This window comes from Ornithorhynchus anatinus, chromosome 16, assembly GCF_004115215.2.
Source record: "Ornithorhynchus anatinus isolate Pmale09 chromosome 16, mOrnAna1.pri.v4, whole genome shotgun sequence".
Classification (NCBI taxonomy): domain Eukaryota; kingdom Metazoa; phylum Chordata; class Mammalia; order Monotremata; family Ornithorhynchidae; genus Ornithorhynchus; species Ornithorhynchus anatinus.
The window spans coordinates 30,203,439-30,225,879 of record NC_041743.1 but is presented as its reverse complement, the minus strand read 5'-3'; positions in this window follow the sequence as shown (position 1 = coordinate 30,225,879).

Genomic DNA, 22,441 nt, shown 5'->3' with positions numbered 1-22,441 from the left:
TTTCATAGACAAATTTCTCTGCGGTATACGAGCTTTTGCATTTTATTTCCCATTTCCCATGCTTCACTGGCTCTATATTATTTTCAGAATTAGATCCTGAAGTGGTATATGCTTGAATTTGGTAGATTTGCGTCATACTCAATTGACCTATCTATGTTTAATACTTGTTTTTTCCTCAGTTATTGAAATAATTGTACCATCAAGTCAAATGATCGGAAATTAACTGCAATTAGAAGGCTCAAATCCTATTCCATGAAACCCTAGGGGTTAAATTCCCCTGACTCAATTATCTCTTGGGTAGAAATTAGTCCCTACTGGAAGAATGTTAACCCTATGTGTCTTTAGTTCAGTGTTAGTAGCAATAGTATTGTTTAAGTGCTTACTGTGTGGAAAGCACTGGATGAAGAATTGGGAAAGACTTCACAGTTATGAATTAGACACCTGTCTCCCCAAGATTTAAAAAAAAATTAACCCAAACAATAGAAATTTGTTAAAACTATACTAGGAACATCAACATTATACTTACACAGTCTAATATGTGGGATAGGGACTGTGACCAACCTGAAAACCCTGTATCTACCCCAGTGCTTAATTTAGTGCCTGGCACGTAGTAAATCCATAGGAATACCATTGAAAAATCATGTATCTGAATGAGATCTTTTGTATAAAACTTCAATTCTTAATTTTCAAAGTGTTATCTTTCACATCCTTGCAGCAAAAATGAACATTATCTTAACATGGCTTGCCTTTATGTTAAAACTATTTCATTTAAATGGGATTTCATCATTCTATCAGTCAAATCAGTCAAACAACTTCAAAAGGAGGGGAATGGGAATGTTTAAACTAAGAAACTTTGGTGTTATCATCACAACAGAGAGTACTGTAAGTAATCCAAAGCATTAAAACTCAATAGTGAGGAATTGTTGTATTCATAAGGCACAGTTTACCTAATTGTATGCTGGAGGCCTAAGAGTGACATATCCAGGAGGCAGTCTGTTCTTAATGTACAAAGGAAGATTATTTCTTCCTGTTCTCCAAGGTCACTGCACTGTACACTTCAATATAAATTAACCTTTTTCTCGGCTACTGTTTGCCATCCTTGATTTTAGGGAAGCTTTGACTTGAATTCCATTGTTTCTTTTGCCTCTGACCTTTTTCTACTCTATGTAGCACGTAGCCATATGACCTTATTTGCCTTTCAAATGAGATCTCATTTTTGTCACATCATTTATCAAACAGGCTAAGTTTAGATAAGAAATCTCAACATACTCTCTGTAGGGCATTAACTATAGTAGTAGTAATAATAATAATAACTATAATAATAATAATGTAATAATAATAATGTTATTTGTTAAGCGCTTACTAGGTGCAGAGCACTGTTCTAAGCGCTGGGATAGAGACAGGGTAATCAGGTTGTCCCACGTGAGGCTCACAGTCTTCATCCCCATTTTACAGATGAGGTAACTGAGGCCCAGAGAAGTGAAGTGACTTGCCCACAGTCACTATCAATAATGATAGTATTTGTTTAGTGTTTACTATGTGCCAAGCAATGGTGTTGACATTATCCAATCAGTTATATTCATTGAATGCTTACTATGTGCAGAGCACTGTATTCAGCGCTCAGGCAAATACAATATAACAATATAATAAAGTTAGTAGACACAATCCCTGCCCACACAAGTTTACGGTCAAATCGGACACAGTCCCTTTCCCATATTGGGCTCACAGTCTAAGAAGGAAGAGCAAAGAATTGAATTCCCATTTTACAGATGAGGAAATTGAGGTTCAGAGTAGGTAAGTGGCAAAGTCAACATTAGAACTCAGGTCCCGTGACTCCGAATCCTGGACCCTTTCCCCTGGACCACCCTGATTCTCATGGATACTCCATGAGAGAGCTGGGGGGTGGGGGGTGGAAAACAATAGGAGGACAGTCTAACCATAGTATCCACAACATTCTCAGGTGTTTCTGAGAAGTGAATGTCTCCGGATCCATATTCCTCCCTAAACAAACAAATTATTTACTTTGTAACCCAGCCAAGGAAAACATGCCTTTGTAATTACTTTAGCCAAACCATTTAATCAACTGCATCATTCCTTCTGAGGCAATAGCCTACCTAATCAATGCAAGATTTAAGGAAAAAGCTTTAGAAAACAACCCAGTTGGAAGCAACACACAGTCTATTATCAGAGAGAAAATATTTGCTTTGGGAATGTTGCTACCTTGCAGCAATTTGTGTCTCTCATTAGTAGAGTCTGACCTATCTTTCACCCAGATTAGAATAGCCCTGAAAAGGATTGTTTTTTAGTTATTATCCTTTCATCCAGCTAATCTGTTAATGAGCTCTCCTTTCTCATTTTCTGTTACTCCAAGACTATTCAGTAAGAACGGAATCAAGCCACTTGGAAAACACAGAATATCAAGCAGCCATGAATATAAAGGTATAATAATAATTGTGATATTCTGTTAAGCATTACAGAACATTACCATCTGCCAAGCCCTGTAGTAAGTACTGGGATAGATACAATACAATCAGATCAGACACAGTCTCTGTTTCACATGGGGCTCATGTCTCAGAGAGAGAGATTAAAAAAAACATGTATTTCTTCCTTATTTTTCAATTTGCCAGCCACTGCACTAAATGCTGAGATAGATACAAGTAATCAGGTTGGATACAGTCCCTGTCCCACACTGGGCTCACAGTCTTAATCCCCATTGTGTAGATGAGGTAACTGAGGCACTGAGAAGTGCATGACTTGCCCAAGGTCACACAGCAGGCAGTGACAGAGATGGGAATAGAACCCTGGATTCCTGACTTCCATGTTCTTTCCTGTTACTATATACACTGCAGTTAGCCAGGTTTGTTGTCTCTTACTTTGAAGCAAGACACAGAGAGGGTAGGAAACTTCCCAAGACACACAGCATGCCAGTGGTATAGCTATCTGAACTTTCTAAAGCCACATCACTCTCTTACTAAATTAGAAAATGGTAATTTTCTTCCTTCCCTCTCAGGGTCACAGATGGAGAGTTTCCAGTACTCTACCAGTCTTCTTTACGGGAGGGAGAGTCGAGCAGAGGCCTACCCATTCCATTCCTAGCTTGGCCACTGGCTAGCCAGAGGAAAGTAATCTGTTACAAGTCAAAACTCACTTGTGCTGGGAAGCAGCGGCATGGGAGACAGTCAAGGGAAGAGACTCAGGGCTACTGCGCAGAAGGAGGCAGTAGTAAACCGCTTCTGTATTTTTACTAAGAAAACTCTACGGATACACTTCCGGAACGATTGTAGATGGAGTTGGGACATTCCAGGAGAGATGTGTCCATGGTGCCGCTAGGAGTCAGGGAGACTCGATAGAATAAGACAAGACAATTTTCTTCCTGTGTTTTGAACAGCATCTCTCTATTTTCTTTTAATTCTCTTTTATTCCTTTTTCTTATTTTCTACATCCGTAAGTAGTCAAGCTATGAGTGCAGAAGCAACATGGCCTAGTGGATAGAGCATGGGCCTGGGAGTCAGAAGGACCTGGGTTCTAATGCTCTGTGACCTTGGCCAAGTCACTTAACCTCTCTGCCTCACAGTTACCTCATCGATAAAATGGGAATTAAGATGGTGAGCCCAGCGTGGGACAGTGACTATGCCCAACCTGATTAGCTTAATATGGTGCCTGGCACATAGCTTAACAAATACCTTTAAAAAAATAATCTCTGAAAAAAAGTTTTAAGCCTGGGTCTTGCTAGCCTTATCTTTGTGAAGGAAAGTACTTTAAAGGAAACTAATCTCTCCATTGATTGTTCACTGATTCATTCAATCGTATTTATTGAGCGCCTACTGTGTGCAGAGCACAGTACTAAGCGCTTGGAAAGTACAATTCGGCAACAGATAGAGACAATCCCTGCCCAACAACGGGCTCACAGTCTAGATTGTTGCCCACTAGGCTGGACTGTCAGCTACAGCGTTTGTCCAATAATCCAACATATTGCACTGCTGGAGACAGTGCTTCAGTATAGAAGCAGCATGGCCCAGTGGATAGAGCACGGACCTGGGAGTCAGAAGTGTTTGAGTTCTAATCTCGACTCCACCACTTGTCCTCTGTGTGACTTTGGGCAAGTGACTCAACTTCTCTGTGCCTCAGTTACCAGTCTGTAAAATGAGGATTAAGACTATGAGTCCCATGCGGCACATGGACTATGTCCAACCTGATTAGCTTCTATCTACCCCAGTGCTTAGTACAGTTTCATGGCTTAAGCACATAACAAATACCACAGATGAACAAAAAATATATCTCTAAAGCACTTTTTTCTGCCCTACATGCATGGGTACCCATTAAATTCACCGTACAGCAGCTGAAGAGAATCCTTTTGGATTCGCTTGTCTTCATATATCCTGCCCATTACCCTGATTGTAAGAGCACTGGAGAACTTCCGGGTGGGCTCAGGGCTAGCAGAAATAGTAATAGTAGTAACAGCATTATTTACTGATCTCCAACTTAGCATGGTGCACTGAATGAAGCACTTTGGAAGGACAGAAAAAAGGAGTCTTGCTTGTTTCTTTCCCATAAGGAACTTCTCTTTTAATGGGGGAGGCAATCAGAACAAATTCAAGCAATGACATTCCTGGGTCAGAGCCAGGACCTCAGATGTTTTTGTGCATTAAGCTAAAAGAAGAAAGAAGACAGAAGTCAGTTGAACCACAAGGTGAGAAAAAAATTAGAGAGAGAAAAGAGGATCTCCTTGCTGAAGACCAGTGGAGGCAGTTGCCTAGTGTGCCTAAATGGAAGAGTCAGTGCTGTTGATAAAGACTCATCATCACAGCTTCTTTGTGAGGGGCAAGTGATTATGTAGGTCCACCTAATCCAAGGGGGCAGAATGAATGGGCCCTTCAAAATAGTGGACAACCAAGCCTATTTTCTCTCAATTTCTCTTCCTGGGTCCTTCTACGCATCACTGCGGCTCAATATTCCTCTTCACTTTCTTGGCTTTTCTTTCTGATCTCTTTCCTCCCTCTCCTCTTTTTTCCGTTATGCATTTCCTAACTATGCAACTGATGAGTGTGTTCCCACAAGGGCCCCCAAGTTTTCCATGCACTGTTCAGATGGGGCCCAGCTGGCTGTTTGTTGCCTGTGGCAGTCATGCAGGCATGAAGTGGGAATTCAAAGCCCAGAATTACTTGGTTTGTCAGTCCACAACAGCATCCCTGGAGGACAATTTTTGCTGAATAATGGCTTACTTTCTGCCTTTGCAGCAGGCAGGAAGTTGGTGAGTCACTGCTGGGCAGCAGTTTCTGTCTCATCCCAGCTGCCGGGGAGCGAGCCCCTGGCACCCCTCACTGTGAGCACATTAAGGGGACCCACTCACCCTGGGAGCCACCAGAGTAAGGGCTGGTTGCACATCTGCCCAAAACTGTGGAAGCAACTGAACTCGGATGCTTGTGGTCACTTCTGAAAGGCCAACAAGACCCACACATAAAAGTGCCTTGTTTCCTAGAGGTTACAGCTTGGGCCTGGGAGTCAGAAGGATCTGGGTTATAATTCTGGATCTGTGACTTGTCTGCTGTGTGGTCTCGGACAAGTTACCTAACTTCTCTATGCCTGCTACCTCATCTGTAAAAGGGGGATTAAGAACCTGAGCCCCATGCGGGACATGATTGTCTTGGACCTTCTATCAACTTCATCTCTCGGTACAGTGTTTGGCACATGGTAAGCACTTATGTTGATATTTGTTAAGCGCTTACTATGTGCAGAGCACTGTTCTAAGTGCTGGGGTAGATACAGGGTAATCAGGTTGTCCCACATGAGGTTTACAGTTAATCCCCATTTTACAGATGAGGTAACTGAGGCACAGAGACATTAAGTGACTTGCCCACAGTCACACAGCTGACAAGTGACAGCTGAGATTCGAACCCAAGGCCTCTGACTCCCAAGCCTGGGCTCTTTCCACTGAACCATGCTGCTTCTCTAAAATACCATTTAAAAAAATGTCATTCAGGAGTATTTAGTGAGATCCTGCTCTGTGCAGAGTAACATACTACGCACTTGGACAAGTACAATGAAAGGTAAATACACAGTTCCTGCCTTTGACACACTTATAGTCTAACAGGGGATAATTAATTGGATATGGGGTATACTACAACTAGTAGCAATGAGAATAAGAAAAAATGAAATAATTGAAGATATGAATGAAAAGTGTAGTAGTAACTGTGTTTATTAAGTCCTTACTGTGTGCAAACACTATACAACTTTGTGAGTGAATACACAGGTGGAAATTAAACATGGACCAAGAGACCTGGACCCTGTAAGTGTGAATAAATATATTCATAAGTGCCAGAAGTGTTTCTTGGGATGACACAATCAGCAGAGGTGGATGAGGAGGTGATGTTTCAAATGGGCTTTGAAAATGTTGGATCTGAAAGTGGATTTGGCCTGGTGGATTTGAAAGACGAGGGGGTTCCAGGAAGGTTTTGGGGTTGGAGGCAGGAGAGTCTAGGGCAAAGTACAGTAAATTGTTGGCTAGCGAGGAGCAAAGAGGGTGAGCAGAGGAGTAACAGGTGAGCTATCCCTCCTCGACTCTGCCGACCTCCTCCTCCACCATACCGCGCCCACTCACCGACTCGGTCACACCCTCGATGTCGTCATCTCCTACCGCTGCACTATCTCCTCCCTCACCGACTCTGAAATCCCTCTCTCTGACCATAACCTTCTCACCTGCCTCATCTCTCACACTCCCTCCCCCTGCAAATCTTCACTACTGCCCCACAGAGACCTCCGCTCTCTCGATCCCATCCGTCTTTCCAATAGCATCTCTCCTCACCTTGCTGCCCTGTCCTCTCTTCCCACTCTCGACGATCAGGCCTCCGCTCTCAACTCCACCCTCTCTACTCATCTTGACTCTCTCGCCCCCCTTTCCCTCCGCTGCTCTCGCTCCACTAACCCACAGCCCTGGATCACCTCCTCCGTCCGCCTCCTACGCTCCTATGCTCGAGCTGCTGAGCACTGCTGGCGAAAGTCCAAGCACCAAGCCAACCTCACACATTTTAAATTTATCCTTTCCTGCCTTAACTCTGCCCTCTCCTCCGCCAGGCAAAACTTCTTCTCCTCCCTCATCGACACCCATGCCAGTCACCCCCGCCGATTGTTCCGGACCTTTAACTCTCTCCTTAGGCCCCCTGTTCCTCCCCCTCCCCCATCTCTCTCCCCCAATGATCTGGCCACCTATTTCCTCACGAAAATCAACACGATCAGGTCTGAGCTCCCCAAAGTCACCCCTCCGCCTCTCCCCTCCCCCCCACCAACCCCCTCCCCTACTTTCCCATCCTTCCCTGCAGTACCTCAGAGGAGATCTCCTCCCTCCTCGCAAGTGCCACCCCCTCCACCTGCGCCTCGGACCCCATTCCCTCTCACCTTATTAAAACCGTCGCCCCTGCCCTCCTACCTTCCTTAACTTCTATTTTTAACCACTCAATCTCCAATGGCTCCTTCCCCTCTGCCTTCAAACATGCCCACGTCTCCCCATCCTAAAAAAACCCTTCCCGTCTCTCAGGCCCGCAATCTCGGTGTCATCCTTGACTCGTCTCTCTCGTTCACCCCACACATCCTATCCGTTACCAAGACCTGCCGGTTTCACCTCTACAATATCGCCAAGATCCGCCCTTTCCTCTCCACCCAAACGGCTACCTTACTATTACGGGCTCTCGTTATATCCCGGCTAGACTACTGTGTCAGCCTTCTCTCTGACCTCCCTTCCTCCTCTCTTGCCCCGCTCCGGTCTATTCTTCACTCCGCTGCCCGGCTCATCTTCCCGCAGAAACGATCTGGGCATGTCACTCCCCTTCTTAAACAACTCCAGTGGTTGCCTATCGACCTCCGCTCCAAACAAAAACTCCTCACTCTAGGCTTCAAGGCTCTCCATCACCTTGCCCCTTCCTACCTCTCCTCCCTTCTCTCTTTCTACCGCCCACCCCGCACGCTCTGCTCCTCCGCCGCCCACCTCCTCACCATCCCTCGGTCTCGCCTATCCCGCCGTCGACCCCTGGGTCACGTCCTCCCGCGGTCCTCGAACGCCCTCCCTCCTCACCTCCGCCAAACTGATTCTCTTTCCCTCTTCAAAACCCTACTTAAAACTCACCTCCTCCAAGAGGCGTTCCCAGACTGAGCTCCTCTTCTCCCTCTACTCCCTCTGCCACCCCCCCTTTACCTCTCCGCAGCTTAACTCTCTTTTTCCCCTTTTCCCTCTGCTCCTCCACCTCTCCCTTCCCATCCCCACAGTACTGTACTCGTCCGCCCAACTGTATATATTTTTGTTACCCTATTTATTTTGTTAATGAATTGTACATCGCCTCGATTCTATTTAGTTGCCATTGTTTTTACGAGATGTTCTTCCCCTTGACTCTATTTATTGCCATTGTTCTTGTCTGTCCGTCTCCCCCGATTAGACTGTAAGCCCGTCAAACGGCAGGGACTGTCTCTATCTGTTGCCGACTTGTTCATCCCAAGCGCTTAGTACAGTGCTCTGCACATAGTAAGCGCTCAATAAATACTATTGAATGAATGAATGAAAAGAGAGTGCTACGTAAGAAGGAGAGAGTTGAATTGGTTTTATAAAAGGAACTGATTTTCACTCAACCTTGGAAACCAGGCCTGGAAGGGGAAACATGATAGTTAATAAAATAAGACATCTATTTCTGATTCAAGAACTAGACCCATGGCTTTGATCTTTGGTTTGCTCTCTCCTAAACTTTATGTGTTCTTTGGCCAGAGGGAGATTCGATGCTTTGGAATTCTCAGTTCTGACTCTTTACCTCCTGGGCTTTTCCTTCAATAGCTTGGCTCAGATAAAGCCCCTCTCTGCTTGCTGCTTGCCAGTTTAGCAGCCTGTTGCTTATCCCCAGAGCTCTACAGCGACTCCGCAGTCTAAATTTGTACATCGATGCATCCTGAAAGTTTTTTCTGGCCTCCTGTTTGTAGTCTCCCTTCATCACTTCCTCACAGACCAGTGCAACCTCAACATCGGCTGTGAGCCTTTTTGCTCTCAACTAGTTTATAGCTTTACTTAATATTTGAACTAACTTTAGTTTTCTGTATTCCTTCCTAACATATTATGGAAAACTTGGATATCTTTGGTTTTAGGTTCCCACAACTGAATTGGAACAACAATATAAGGGAGAGCAAGCAGCTATCTCTCAGTTTAGAGATGAGTTTACAGTCTAGGGGACTCAAGTAATGTAGAAGGAGGAAGGACCTGGGATTCAACAAACTCTGGTTGTTCACTTTGGGCAATTTCTGGCATGGAAAGGCAATGGCTAGTCCTGGCACAATATAGGTGTACCTTTCTATTTTTTTAAGCAAAGGAAGCACCAGGGGAATGGCTGGAACCACCCTTGGACACTTGAAGGATCCTCCAGAACCTGTTCCCCATCTTTGAGTCTGTCTCTAGGAAAAATAAATTAATGAATGAAAGGTAATCCCAGGGTTTAAAATTTGGAGCTAAAGGAGCCATCACTGGAAGAAAATTGGGAATGCTGAGTATAGAGAATAGCTCATTTTTTTATTCGACCTTTGCATAGCATTCCTGCCAAGAGCCTGAAGCAAGTCGGCAAATACCATGGATTCCCCAAAGTCTGCTTTTTTGGAGAAATCTCTTTATTACTTTTCTGGTTCTAGAAATGATGGGAAATGCCAGATGTTGAACATGGGTTCCATATTGGGTGAATGACACTGACTGGATGGTACATAGTAATGTTTCTATAGCCTAAGGCATTAATTTATCCTTTCTAAAGGCTGAACCAATCCAGGATCATGTCCTAAGGGAAGAGGGAAATTAAGTGCCTGGCAAAACCAGGTGATGCAGAAAGAATTATGTGGATCAATACAGAGCAAAGAGAAGTATATCGTTTGAATGGGAAGGGACTCAAGGAATCGAAGTGGAATACGGAACATTTCACTTCTGCATCTCATTCAAGTGTGGTATAGATGTGTGCTAACCAGTGTTGGGAAGGCAATGGTTACTGCAGGCACATGGAAAATCAATTCCGCTTTATGCTCATCCACATAATAAGCTGAAATGTCTTGGGCATGACGGAGAAGGGCCAAAAGAGTGGGTTTTTTTTAGAGGGGATTTCTTTCTAGTTAGGGCTGAAATTCACTGATAGGAGCTGTGTGAGTTGAAAATAGTACTGGAATCTGGTCTACTTTCCATGTGCAGTCACCAACAGAGTAAACAAAGAATCAAAATAATGATGTCCTCGTTGAATATTCCTATGTCCTATCTTTCTATATATCTTCAAATTAAAAGCATTTTAATACTATTTGTTAAGCACTTACTATGTGCCAGGCACTGTACTAAGTGCTGGGGTAGATACAAATTAATCAGGTGGACCCACTGAACCCACATGGTCCTCAAAGCCTTAATCCCTATTTTACATATGAGGTAACTGAGGCACGGAAAAGTGAAGTGACTTGCCCAAGGTCACAGAAAAGTGGTGGAGCCAGAATTCGAACCCAGGTCTATTTGACCCCCAGGGCCATGCTCTATCCATTAGAGCATGCTCTTCTCTGCATTTATCATTATTAGCAAATTTTTCAAATGATACAGCCCCCAAATTGTTGAGGCGATCCTGGCACTTAATTTGTCCACAAAGAGCAATCACTTTGGATGCTGTGGAATGGGGAGAGGGAGGTGACATTTAAAGATGGGAAAGAACTGGGAGAGGGGGTCCCTCGACTGGGAGCTTTTCTCTCTAGGCCTCCAAGTTGCACTGCCCTGGTTCTTCTCCTTCCAGTCTTGGGGTCACAGATGCCACAGCCATTCATCCGGGGCCAGGGCTTAGCCTCAGCAAGTTCCAGCCCCAATTCGATAATAGGCCTTGCATGATATTCTTGGAGAATTGTTGCCCATATATCATTCTAATTATGCCTCCTACCTCCTTCCCTTACACACATATACCAAACTTCAACTCCACCTGTCCTTTTTAATTCAGTCTGCAACTCAGTAGGCCCAAGGCCAGCTCCCACTCTGAAAGGACTTTTTATCCTCCTGCATAACGACCCGTGAAAAAGGCATAAGGACCCCTGGGGAAGCAGGACCCAGGAGAATCTACCAGTCTTAGGGGGGGTGGGAAGTGGAAGGAGGGGAAGATCGGCGTAGGGAGGTGTTAACAGGCGTCTCCATCCTTTAAAGCCATACCCAAACCAAATCTTGATCTTTTAAACAGACTCTCCCATGGGTCATAGATGAGTCACTTTTCAGCCTTGTGAATTGAAAGCATTCCCGGAGTCGCTATACTATTAAAGATGATTGAAATAGAGCAAATAGATCTTTGCAGATGGTTTGATACAGAACTGACCAATTGCAGCAACAAAAAGTACCAGCTGCAGGAATCTCAAGCGTTCCCAAGGAAGCTCACTAACATCAAACTTCGAGTGCTTCGGGACTCCGAGTACTTGGATTGACATCATGATTGATTGATTTTCTTCTGATTATACCATGATGGGGTTTCCATCTGGAACTTTGTCAGAATCTTATTCAGGTTTTATGTGCAAAAAGAAAAATCAAGTTTCTGCCTTCAGCTAACTAAAGAAAGCTCATAAGGGAATGTAAACCTCCAGAAAACTCATTCAACGGGAAGGGGGAAACAATTCCCTCCCCCACATACAGTTAACACTTCACTGTCCAGCTTTGTTGAGAACAAGCAAAACAGGAGCACAAAATTACTATCAGTTAGTTACCAATGCCAGGGGGTGGGAGATCGGAGGGGAGGGGGAACCTAGCCACAAAGATTCTCCTTACAAGGCAGTGAATGGAAAATTGCACAATTTCCTTGAAGTTGGGCAGTAAAAGCCTCATTCTTGAGAAAAATTGTAGTGTGCAGATGATCAATATATGACACTGATGAAATTAACCCCTCACAATCCAATAGTTCCAAGTACTATGAGCTTTTGTACTGCAACAAGCAGTTCAAGACCTTGAAAACCTGCACTCTGTGTGTGTTCGGTTGGGAGGGAGGTTTAGGTTGTGCTCACACTCCCTTTGCTCTTTCGAAAATAGAACGAGTGTGTAAAATTCTCATTAGTAAGAAATTTGTGGAGATTTGTGGTTTTAAAAGAGCTGAGCTGGGACAGCAAAATCAAAGGCTTTTTATCTCATAAATATCCAGGGCTGAGGTGTCATGTTTAACCCACAAAGCAAAAGAGAGACCTTGACATCCTCTGTTTAGATATGTGACTGACTGGACCAGGCAATTTCTCTAAGCTTCTCATGAATCACTTCTGCTTCTAAAAAATTCAACAAACTACTCTTAATGCTTTGATACAGTCTGTAAATTGCCAGCCATAGGAAGGCATTGCTCTTCCTGTCTTGGGAAAGGTTGGCTGGATTTTCATTCTGCTGCTGGGTATATTAACAGCCCTCTCAGTACACCTGGGTTATTGTGCAGAAGACACAGAGGGAAAATAGTGTTGAATAAAGGAGATGAAAAAAAAAACTTGAATAGAGTCCTGATTGCTGCCATACTGGGACTGTTCAATCTGTTTTTCTGTCTCTCCCATTTCACCCAATATAACTGTGCTGTGAAATTCTTCAAAACTTCTCCCTTCCTAAATCCTACTGAGATGGGAATTCAAGTGACCCAATCATCTGCTTTCATCTTGAGTCTTTTTTTCATTTTCCAATCCTTCCAGGATTCAAAGATTCATTCTGGAATGATCAGTATTTTGGGATTACACCACGCTAAGTATATAACTCCAAAAAGCATAGCCCAAACCATATTCTAGCCTGACCCTTTCTCTCTTCACCATCTCTGGAAGCATCTAAGGAAATTTGGTTGCCCAAGGTTGTAAAGACCTTAAGGTTAATGGTACCCAATAGTATGGATGGTTGAGTTATAAATTTCCTTACTTACCACCATTGGAGGAAAATAGAGCTGGAATAGACCTAGGCTGGCTCAATCAATTTTAAGATTGAGACTGTGATGGGAAACCTGGAAGCTGGTGTGAGAAAGTACTTCTGATCACTGAAATTATTCAAATTTAACAGCAGAGCTTCAAGACTCCCAATCATCCCTCTACCCTCACAGTTACCAAGAGTGGAAAGCCATATATGTAAGTTAGGGATGCAGTCTCAACTCCCAGATTTCAACAGAAATCAAAATGGCCAGTCAATCGAACCTGAATTCCTCGGTTCCATCTGGTACTTAGTGGAATGTATAGAAGTGCCGACATATTTGCTACTTACCTGTGCTCCCCACTGTGTCAGCAACTACTTGGACCAGGATGAATAAGCTCATCTTCTTAGACTTTTCTTTCCTATTCTGCTTTCCAGTCTAGGGATAGAGTGATTAAAGTGTGATGGGATTTTCCTCTCAGCTCTGATGAGAGCTTCCCTGGGTTCCTTCCTCACAAAGGTCACTGAACCCTCAAAAAGGTCAGACTCCAACCTGTCACCCTCTTTGCTATTGCCAGCACTGGTATAGGATAGCAGTCAGGGAATGGATAGAATTTCATCATCTTCCCACGCAACCCTTCCAATAGTACTTATCAATTGCTTACTTTGAAATAGATGTCCTCTTGAACTGCACATTTCTGCATCTGCGTCCTTTCAAAAACCTTGCACAATGGACTAGTACCATTTATGCTAATCTTACATATTGAATGATTATCTCAGAATGGAATATGGCAGTTTCCTGACTACAGCTAAGTAATCTAACTTAGCACTTTAGATGGCAGAGAAAAAAATGTTATATTCAACGGAAAGGGACAGGTGAAGAGAATCGTATCTTTTCCTCAGACGTCTAGTCGGACCAGACTCTAGTCCTGCTTTGGTGATTCTCATGTACTCAGCTGAGGCAAGGCTGTTTGTTAAATGGTTAGGCCAGGCACCGCTGTTTAGTAGATCCAGTTGACCATGCTCTATGCTTTGAACTTTATTTCTTCTCTTTGCTCTTCCTTCCTCTAAATCTTAAGTGTTTAATTAATAGACCTAAGGAACTAAAAGAAGAGAGGTTTGGAATAAGAATCCTCCCAAGCAGGCTATATTTTTCAGAAGGCAAAAAGGTTATGTTCTATCCCCAGACAGGAAATGGAAATATAAAAGGCTTCTTCAGGGTAGGAAAGCCTCCTTCAGAAACTACATTTTACAGAAGGCAAAGGAGTATTTCCAGGAATTGGATGTAGCAAAATCTCCAAGAAGGTCTTTCCTTGTATTGCCTGTTTTTGGAGCTCTCTATAGTCTAAACCACTTTCAGAGTGGTTTCACTGTCATTCACTTTGAATGACTGATTTTACTATGCTGCTCTGCTCATTCATTCAATCGTATTTAGTAAGCGCTTACTGTGTACAGACCTCTGTATTAAACACTTGGAAAGTACAATTCAGCAACAGATAGAGACAATCCCTACCCAACAACAGGCTCACCTTCCACTCTACTGCCTTGGTTGTTCCAGTGAATCAAGCTGCCTTTCTCTCCAAAAATTAGCCTCCCCAGTGGAGTGACTGATTGTTTAATCACTTTGTTCAGTTAGTAATATTTGCAGAAAATTCTTGGGCTAGGAAATAAGAATTGAAACTTTCTCTCTATCTCCCTGATTAATCCCAGTCCTCTGATTAAATTATTGAGAGTGAATATTGTGTTTATAAATCTAAAACAGTCTTTCAAGATGCATACTCAGTTCTTGAACAGAGCAATTACTGGTGCCTTCAAAGACTTGGTTAATACTTCATTTCCTCTGGATATGCCCAGATGGCATAGGAATTCTGATTCTCATTTGGGACTTGGTCGCAAGGTTATCAGAATCAAGTCATTCATTCATTCAATAGTATTTATTGAGCGCTTACTATGTGCAGAGCACTGTACTAAGCGCTTGGAATGAACAAGTCGGCAACAGATAGAGCCCGTTTGACGGGCTTACAGTCTAATCGGGGAGACGGACAGACAAGAACAATGGCAATAAATAGAGTCAAGGGGAAGAACATCTCGTAAAAACAATGGCAACTAAATAGAATCAAGGCGATGTACATTTCATTAACAAAATAAATAGGGTAATAAATATATACAGTTGAACAGACGAGTACAGTGCTGAGGGGATGGAAAGGGAGAGGAGGAGGAGCAGAGGGAAATGGGGGAGAAGAGGGTTAAGCTGCGGAGAGGTGAAGGGGGGTGGTAGAGGGAGTAGAGGGAGAAGAGGAGCTCAGTCTGGGAACGCCTCTTGGAGGAGGTGAGGTTTAAGTAGGGTTTTGAAGAGGGGAAGAGAATCAGTTTGGCGGAGGTGAGGAGGGAGGGCGTTCCAGGACCGCGGGAGGACGTGGCCCAGGGGTCGACGGCGGGATAGGCGAGACCGAGGGACGGTGAGGAGGTGGGCGGTGGAGGAGTGGAGCGTGCGGGGTAGGCGGTAGAAAGACAGAAGGGAGGAGAGGTAGGAAGGGGCAAGGTGATGTAGAGCCTTGAAGCCTAGAGTGAGGAGTTTTTGTTTGGAGCGGAGGTTGATAGGCAACCCCTGGAGTTGTTTAAGAAGGGGAGTGACATGCCCAGATCGTTTCTGCAGGAAGATGAGCCGGGCAGCGGAGTGAAGAATAGACTGGAGCGGGGCGAGAGAGGAGGAAGGAATGTCAGAGAGAAGGCTGACACAGTAGTCTAGCCGGGATATAACGAGAGCCCGTAATAGTAAGGTAAGCCGTTTGGGTGGAGAGGAAAGGGCGGATCTTGGCGATATTGTAAAGGTGAAACCGGCAGGTCTAGGTAACAGATAGGATGTGTGGGGTGAACGAGAGAGATGAGTCAAGTCAGTCAGTCAGTAGTATTTATTGAGCATTTACTATGTGCAGAGCACTGTACTAGGCCCTTTAAGGAGTACACATGAGAAGCAATCCCTGCCCACAACAAGTGGGGAAGGCAGACAATAATATAAATAAATTACAGATATGTACAAAAGTGCAGTGAGGTTGGGAGTGGGGATGAATAAAGGGAACAAGCCGGAGATGGAGAAAGAGAGAGAGAGAAGAAGAAAGGAGAGCTAAGACAGGGAAGGCCTCTTGGAGGAGAAGGGCCTTCAGTAAGACTTTGAAGAGGTTGGAGAGTAATCATCTGTCAAATATAAGGAGGGAGGGTGTTTCAGGCCAGAGGCAGGATTTGGACAAGAGGTCGGTGGCAAGATAGATGAGATGGAGGTACAGTGAGAAGGTGAGTATTAGAGGAGCGAAGTGTGCAAGTTGGTTTGTAGTAGCTGTGGCTGCACCTTCACAGTGTCGTCAGTCCATGAAACAAAAAATGAAGAAATGATGTTCCCCATCTTTGCAGCCAGTGGAGCAAAGTGTTGGCATTTTCAGCTGGGGTTACCATGCCTATTTTGTGGGGTTTTAGAGATTGTGTCATAGACTGAGCAAGCAGCGTATAATGGGCTGCCTTAAGATATGACTGTCCAGTGCCCTGGCCAGAGAAGGGCAGCCAGGAAAGGGCAATGCCAGGAGAAATGAACATATTAAAGATTAAAACACATCGCTTAGAGTCTGGAGTCATGATACAAGTCTAAAGTCATCTATGGAAAGAAATGTTGGCTCAGGCTCTAATTTGAGAACTCCAGTAAAATTTCAGAAAAATCTGAGCCTCTCTTCTTTGTTCTGAAATGATTTTACTTAGTATTTTCTTAAGAAAGCAGAGACTATCAACATGAGAAGAGCAAGCAAGCATTAAGAAGGTCTGCTGGAGTCAGAAAAAGGTTTCACTGACATCTAGTACATGAAACAGGTGAGTTATTAAGGTAGGCCTTGAGTAAACAGTCACAGCACAATTGATAGATCTGATATCTTCAGGTTTATTGTCTTCTGATTCCTTAAATTGGTCATCCATAAAATAGTGGTCCAACAGAATGACAGAAATCTTGTCTGGAAAAAGTCTCATGTTAATATTTGTAAATGCACAGAGATCCCATTGGGAAATGTAGTTAGAATTAGGAATCTGGTAGCTTTTTAGCTAGTTGTTCATTGAATTTCCTGGCCACAATAAAAATAATGTCAGGAGTAGTGTATTTCTGACATATCCAAAGTGTCTGATTAAATATACCCTTAACATTGTTTCATGATATTGTTCAATTAAACCCATAATGACAGCGACAACTGCTTAGAAATCTTTGCTGTCATTTCTTGGAACTCAAATCCTCCTGTGATTTGAGATTTCACTTGACATAATTCAAGTCTGGGGATTTTTCAGTGAGGAATAAAACTTGGGTTGTTAAATATTGGAGCAAAAAGGAATTGTGTAATAGCCAATAAAGACAACTTGCTATCAATCTGGTTTTGATCATTTGGCCTGTGTAACATGAGATTACTGAATTTCAGTAATAAAACATGCTATTAAAATAAAGATAAAATTTGAATATGAGTATTGAAATAAGGTCTTTTTTTCCCCCTGTTGATTCTGAGGAATTTTGAAGATGGTGGTTTCCATTCAAACCCATACAATGTGGGAGGGAGTTCCATTCCTGGCAGGGGGAGAGGGTGTCAGCAAAAATTTAGCAGCAGGAGAGATGAGTAAGTAGGAGTTCAGTTTTGGGCATAATGAGCTAGAGGTGCCAGCAGGACAGCCTTCTAGTGATGTCTTGGAGGCAGGAGGAAATGTGAGATGGCAGAGAAGGAAAGAGGTTAGGGCTAGAGAGGTAGGTTCAGGGAGTCATCTGCATAGAGCTGCTGGTAATAGCTGAAGCGTACTGCTGTCGGCAAAATAAATCTAGAATGCTTTAGGGTTTGAGACGCTTGGGAGATTTTCAGTCTTTGACTGATGTCAAAAAGGTAACAAGCTTTTCCTTTCTCATATGTTTAGACATTTTTGTCCTGGATGTGGTCTAATACTTCATGTGGAGAGCACGCTCCTCACTTGAGGGATCCAAGAGTCCTGATGGAGAGTGTCCTGGCCATGCCAGGTATGGAGAGAGCCCTATAGGCAAGAGGGAGCCCGATTTCAGAATGTGGACACACTAATCAGTCAAGAAAATGGTCACCTTAGGGCTGGGGTGGTAGGGGAATGAAGGATAGAGCTATTGGAATATTGTGGAAACTAGTCTATTTGTGGTCATACATAGCAATTTTTTTTGTATTGTTCATGCTGAAAGTTATGCGAGGTAAGTATGATGAAGAAGGGGAATGTTATCATAAATGCTGTGTTACCTAATAGTCTCTAGTTGGGTGTTTGTGGATATAGCTTATGATAAAGGGGTCACAAGGAAAGGGAGCTCATGAATGCAGTCGCATGACTGTGAACACAGTGCTACTTTGCCATAAGTAGTAAAGGTGGACAGATTACCTTGGCAGGAGCAGATGCTGCTGAGGATCTGCTGTATTCAAAGATGCTACTGCAGATAGTGTGGATGAGCCAAGAGCAAGAACTAGAGCAGGAGGAGGAGGAGAACGAGGCAGATGCCTAGTCTTCTCTTCTTTAGGGGTGACTGTAGACACTACTGCTGACATTTTTTTAATATGGTATTTGTTAAGTGCTTACTATGTGTCAGAAACTGTACTAAGTGTTGGGGTGGATATAAGCAAATTGGGTTGAACACAATCCCTGTCCCACGAGGGACTCACAGTCTCAATCCCCATTTTACAGATGAGGTAACTGAGGCCCAGAGAAGTAAAGCGTCTTGCCCAAGGTCACAGGGCAGACAAGTGGCAGAGCCAGGAATAGAACCTATGACCTTCTGACTTCCAGGCCTGTGCTCTATCCATTACGCCATGTTCTGTACTCAACTGATCACGTTCCCTGAGAAGATCATCGACAGTCACTTTTCAGTCATATGAAGACAGTTTTAGAAAGTTGCATCATATGTGGCCTCCATCCAATAGTCAGGCACAAGCCCAAATCAATGTTTGGCCCTCTGGGAGAAGTTTAGTTAGTATTTCCCTTTTTCCATTTGGTTCAACTCCCTCCTTGTGAATCACACTAGAGACTTGAAATACTGGTCATGCTCTTGCCAGGACAATCAAATCTGAAAACCACTCAAAAACTTTCCTGAAGAACAGTTAGGTTCCCATAAAATAAGGTCCATCTGACTTTATTGTGGATCTCAGAGAAATAAAACGAGGCAAGTTCATTTCCTATGAGGCTAACACTAAGTGCCATTGGCCAGTTGTGGCCAGAAAAGGGGATCTCAATGAATTTTTTTCCACTTTTGGTTAAATTCTCAGAGAACTAGTGGTATTGCTGCTTACTGTTCTACAAGATAGATCATATTGCAAACTGCTACAATAATTGTAGAAAAAACAACACTTAGATTGAAATTATTTTATGGACCTGGAAGAAGAATGTGATTTCAAAATATTTCCTATTATGTTAGATGGGTCCTATGAAAATATTTTACTCTCGCGAATTTTTATAAAGTCAAAGACAGCCACCAATCATGAGAAATAAAGTCAACAAACAGGCCAAAGTAGTGTTTTCAAGACTGATGGATTTAATGGAAGTGGTTTTCTTCTAACATTTCAATCTTAAATCACTACTCGCATCTCTGTCTCTGAGGCTAGGTTATCCCTCTAATTTATGAACTAGAAATTGCCCATCAGAGATGGGATCTCTTCATAACTTGCATGAAATAAGCATTATAGTCAATGATCTCACTGGAAGTAAAATGGAAAAAGTGTCCCTTTAAGATGAATCCCTAATTTGCAATTCAACCTAGAAAATGGGAAAAGTGGGTTTTCAAAAGCCAAATTGCAGGCTGATGATCGAAGTGGGCTTTGTCTCTCAAAGGTTTCCAGTTCGTGAATGTTCCAAAAGACTTGTTTTGATCTAATGGGCTGTACTATTCAGGCAGCATGGCCTAGAGGATAGAGCGTGGGCCTGGCAGTCAGAAGAACCTGGGTTCTAATCCTGGTTCTGCACTTGTCTACTGTGTGATTTGGGGCAAGGTACTTAACTTCTCTGTGTCTCAGTTACCTCATCTGTAAAATGGGGATTAGGCCTGTGAGACCCATATTGGGCGGGGACTGTGTCCAATGTGATTAACTTGTTTCTACTCCAGCTCTTAGAACTGTGCTATTCTTATTACCCAATCTTTATCCTTGCTGCTTTGTACCCTTGAAATTGAGCCCTAAAGGACCGCTCAGATGGCAACCAAAAATGCATTGATACAGTCCTCAAATCCAAGAGAACAACGTGATTTGATGTGACTGTTCTTGCAACATGGAACATGCACATTCCAGGTGTAGTTTCATTCTAGAAATTCACCAGAGCTCAACATTCCACAACTTTAAAACCCTTCTAAAATTCCTCCTCCTCCATGTTTTCCCCGATTAACTCCTAACATTCTGAAGCTTAATAACCCAGCAACCACCAACCCATGACAAGCAGCGTGGCTCAGTGGAAAGAGCCCAGGCTTTGGAGTCAGAGGTCATGGGTTCGAATCCCGGCTCTGCCACTTGTCAGCTGCGTGACTGTGGGCAAGTCACTTAACTTTTCTGGGCCTCAGTTACCTCACCTGTAAAATGGGGATTAAGACTGTGAGCCCCACGTGGGACGACCCGATTCCCCTGTGTCTACCCCAGCGCTTAGAACAGTGCTCTGCACATAGTAAGCGCTTAACAAATACCAACATTATTATTTATACCCTCTTCACCATCTATTCATTAGGTCAGTCAATTATCCATTCTGAATCTACTTTGTAAATATTTTTCCTACATTCCCTCCCATTAGAGTGAAACCTCTTTGTGGTTAGGGAACATATTTTATGCTTCTGTTGTACTTTTTCAAATGCTTAGTGAGGATATGGCATTTAGTAGGTGCTCAAAAAAATATCATTACTGCAAGTACTTCCACTGCTAGAAGGGTTTAAAGTGATGTATTAATTCCAGCACCTTTGTCACAGAAATTAATAATAATGATAATAATAATTATAATGTTATTTAAGTGCTTACTATGTGCCCTTTATTAAGTCCTGGGATAGAGACAAGATGTTCAGGGCCCAACATGGTTTTCACAATCTAAGTAGGAGGGGACTGCAGGTACTGAATCCCCATTTTGCACATTAGGGCACTGAGGCCCAGAGTACTCAAGCGACTTACCTGAGGTCACACAGCATACAACAATTTGATTCCCATTTCCTTTCCATGCATTTGTTCCCAGAGAGGTCATTTTCAAGGTACAAAAAACATATCCAGTAGGGATATCTATGGTCTTTTGAAGTCACCTGGGAAACTTAATTCCACTTAGAACCAGGCATTTGGACTGCCTTATCTCTGTCACTGAACTGTGTTTGAGATTTGGTGCTCTCACTCACTGAAGGAGCTGATAAAAAAAACAGGTGAAATAAAGTTCTTTCCTTACTGATATCTCTTATTGCTTTTATTTCACAATGATTTAATTTGTTTTCTTCATGGTGTGTCACTATGAAAGGTGGTATATTTTCACTGGGACAGTTTAGTGAACTTCATATTTAATATCTCTCCACAATTAAGTTGCGTCATATTTTTTATTTCTTCCTGCTAAATGTTCCCTGACTAGGTGAACTTACCCAAGAGCCCACAGTAAAGATTGACCTTTACATGGTCTTAAATAAATGAGTCTCTTATGTAGACTCTGCCAGGGAATTTATCTACAGGCCTATATAGGTTCTGTTGAAATGCCTGTGCTTGACTTCAAATTATTTTAAAGTTTGGACATGAAGAAGCAAACAGTGAAAAATACTGCATTACCAACATCTGTGCTGGAACTAGAAATTAAGAAAATATTGCATAATCCCTTGCCTATGTAATCTTTTAGCTCCAATAGTGCAGAGACTGTACTGCGAATATATTTCGTGTAGTGGATCCATCAATTTTAAACATAAAGCAACTCCCAGTAGCTCACTCATTTCACCGTAAACTTTGAAAGACAATTTTTCTCATGTTTAGATAAAGAAGCTGTTACATTAGGACCCAATGTTATTATCACATTTTAAATGTGCATGATGCATTTTGATGTCCTAAGGGAAGAGGAGAAGGTAGCTTAGATCATAGTAAGTTTGTTTTTCTAATTCTCTTTGCAACCAACAAAAGAGTAGTTTCTTTTAGGGAAGCTTGTTTGTATTCACAGATGGAAAGCTTTTCCTCAGAGAACCTTATAGTTCTTTATATAAAGAAAGACAAGTTAGTTAGTACACTATATCCCTATTATTCTTTTGGCTTGGAAGAGAACTCACATTCTCATGAAATTCTGCCCTAAAGCAAAAATTGCCCCAGAAGTCCTGGCTAATCAGAGTAAACCCTGCTAATTTGAGGGTAGCTGCTGAGATTAAGCTGACAAAGTACAAATTTTTCTCTTCTAGCTGTTAAACTGTGGTCTTTTAGACCAAAACCTATTGTGGATTTTCTTCCCTCTTCCAATTCTGAGGTAAAGGTAAAGGAAATCTAAGGGAAACAATGAAACCTGAAAGCTCATACTAAATCAGATCATTAAGAAACAATGACCCAGGGATAGACCCAGCAGTTTCCATTAGTCAGT